A 3401-nucleotide genomic window follows, 5' to 3' on the forward strand; every position below is an offset into this window, starting at 1 on the left:
GTGCATTTCGATTCTGTTTTGTTTTTTTCTTCATCCTACAGACAACATAACACTACTATGAGTTCAACTTTTTTTTAATCCCCCTGATCACATGAACCAACACTACAAAACAAAAGTCACAGGATGAGGGGGGACATCCCTGTGATTTTGTGAACATGAGGGGTGACCACGAGGGGTGACCACGAGAGTATGAACGTCTGTACACTTTGAAAAAAAAAGAAACTTTGTCACTTGGGGTGAACAAGACACTCGACTCTTCGTTTCCGTGCTTCTTGGGACACCAAACGTCTGTATTTTTCGTTCACTTCTCCATCAGGACAAAACACACACAAGTATTCGCAGGGGACTTTGGCGTGCTTCAGATGTTCTTTCCAGGGTTGGTCTGTGGCTTCCCATTGGCGGAGTGTCACACCGCAGCAATAACAGGTAACACGGTCACCTCGTCCTGGATAGAAATAGCCAGCCAAGGCCATGTCATAAGGGGTCTGGGTCATCTGTTTAGGCCACGTTTGAAAAGACCTCAGACGTTCTTGAAATGAATCACAATCAGGATGAGAAGGATGACACAAGGTGTAAGAAGGAAAAGGTCTCTCCAGAATGTCACTGAGTCGCCATGTGTCGTCCATCAAGAGTGTGTCGTCCATAAAAAGTGGACGTTTTCTCGCTTCTTGTTCTCCCGCCTTTTCAGACACCCACTCGGAATTGGTGACGACATCTCGGGAGGATGACATGGCATTCATAGAACGTCTTTGCTCCATGATGACTGTGACTTCACTGAAAGAAGGTCTGAGGGTTCGCCTGCTTTTATGAAACTCTCCACCCTACTCCCTTCAAAGGAAGGTCATGACCTTAGCTTCCACCTCATCCACCTCATCACGTGACGTCATCCTGTGTTTGGGTTGACGGACACACGGCATGATCCATGACATGACACATGACATGATATGGCACACGGTGGGTGTGGGGATCGATTCGTACTGGAATGACTGACACCAGGCAGCTGATCTTTCAAGCATGGCCTTTCTCTTTTATCTATTTTTATTTTAATTTTACACTTTGGTGTGCACTGACATGACAGATGCACAGACAGACAGACGGACAGACACACAACGTAGACGACATCTCAACTCAACCTCTACCCTCGGTTCGGCACTCTATTGGAGTTGAGATCAATCAAGACACAAAGAGTCAGTTCAATCAATCACTGTTTAATAATGAAAAAAACAATCACAACCAGATACAATGGAAATACGAAAAGACAATGGAGGAGGGAGTGCTTTGCATGTCCCTACAACAACAACAACAACAATAACGCGACAACGTTTTCCTCTTTCATCTTCAAGCTCTTCAATCTTCAATCCCATAAGATGTGGTCCTCCCTCAAACATGTGAGAGGTCCATCCGTTCAACAAGTACAGCCTATGACCTCCCTGAAACAGACATGACACATCACTAGACTACTGTTGCAGCTTACGTGTTCTAAAGTTCTTCGAGTGAAGAGGAGGATCACCATTAGATGTGATCCTCAGATGTGATAGGACTGTCATCATACTTGGCATAGGTCAACATACAAGTACAGTCTATGAGCTCCAGACAACAGACATGACACATCACTTGCCGTCGGCAAACACGACATTCGCGTTGTAGGGGAGTGAGTTGAGCTTCTCCATAAGGATCCAGGTCAACGTTGTCATCATCATCAGCATCATCATCATCATCATCGTCGCAAACCATGGGCATACCTGAGGAGTAGACATGAACTTCTTCCGGTGTTGCTGGTGACCAAGAAGCCTCAAGCAGGGGGAGCGTGTCCAGATCCATGGAAGGGAGAGTGATCAGCTTGAGCGCTTCATGATCATCACGGTCACCCGTCGCCATTGTCACAGGTGCATTCGGAGAATAGGTGGGCTCCCGAGGGGTTTGTTCCCACCACTGTTCTAGCACGGACTGGGCTGAACTGACATCAGGGGTCCTGTCAATCATAGGACAGAGTCCATTCATCATATGAATAGGTATAGTCATCATCAACATCGGCATCATCATCAACATCAACATCACATCAAGAATGACTGAGACAAAGAAGAGCAGGGTACTTACAGCTGTTCTTGAGGAGAGATCTTCAGAGATAATTTCTTCCGTGATCGTCTTTTTGCAGGCGTTGCAGGTTTCAAAAAGGATGTACCCTTCGTTTCGATGTCTGTTGTCGCTGCTGCTGTTGTTGCTGTTGCTGCTGTGGTGGTGGTGGTGGTGGTGGTGACTGGCGCTGTGGTGGTGGTGGGTGTTGCTGCTGCTGTGGGGACAACAACTGCTGTGGGTTTGCTCGCTTTTTCTTCTGGATCTTCTTTATCGTCTTCTTCGATGCTCCTTTCTGGGGTTCAGTCAGCTTCCTCATCTTTGAACGTATCTGTTCGCACATCATGTCGTCGCCCTTCGCACGTAACTTGGCGTACGCGTCGTCGATCTTCATCTTTAAACACATCAAGTCGTACACTTCACCCCACAGTTCAGCAGTCATGTCACCGCTCCCATCTCCACTGCTTCCTTGGCCACTCATGTCGCTTCGTGTCTTGTCATTCAACCGTTTCGACATGATGTTGTCCGGATGTTCTGTTCGTTGTTGTTGTTTCTTTCCAAGTCTTCACGGATGTGTGTCAACACTTGATGGTACTCTCTCCAAACACATGTTTCTTCCAGATAAAACGCCAACAACCAACACAACGTGAGGAACATCAATCAGAGGGGCGTTGCTTGGTCCGTTCAGTGAAAAGTGATGACCGGAGAGCGTCGGTCGTATTAAAAGCCACGGAGGTCCTGCTTTCTGATTGGCCCGTTCCGGTGTCTGGTCTGAGTCTCAATTTTTCCAAACTGGACCGACCCTTGTGTTTCTTTTCCATAGGGTTAGGCTTGTAGTGTGAGAGAGAAAGCACAACCTCGGTTCGACCAATCAGAGCCCACCATGGCCCGAGCGCGGCCTCTGATTGGTCGACAACCCAGGCTTTGGATTGGTCAGATTTCGATCCGTTTTTTTCTGTAGGGGTCCATGTCGATTCAGTTTCGATCCGCTGTCATGAAAAAATTTATAGAAAGTCCACTCTGTACCCAAAGGGGGAGCGTGTCTACAGGTAGCCCTGTGGTTTCGTCGTAGACGAGACGTCGCTTGTCGTACACGGTATGATAGTCTTTTCGGGTGGGTCGGATCACAAGTGCGTTTTCGTGCCGAGGTCCTTTTCGAATGATCTGATGAGGGTAATCCAAACTGATTTTCTCCCCCTCTTTCCCAGGCCGTTGTCCTAGTATCAGTCCTTTCATGGTGTCAAAGTTGAGATGGTGTTGGTTTCGGTAATTCAAAGCCAACCCCCGCACTTTGCAGGTCGTGCGCGTTCCATCGGGTCTGGGGTTCA

The sequence above is a fragment of the Haliotis cracherodii genome, unplaced genomic scaffold (genome assembly GCF_022045235.1).
Source record: "Haliotis cracherodii isolate W230 unplaced genomic scaffold, xgHalCrac1.p SCAF_25, whole genome shotgun sequence".
Taxonomy (NCBI): Eukaryota; Metazoa; Mollusca; class Gastropoda; order Lepetellida; family Haliotidae; genus Haliotis; species Haliotis cracherodii.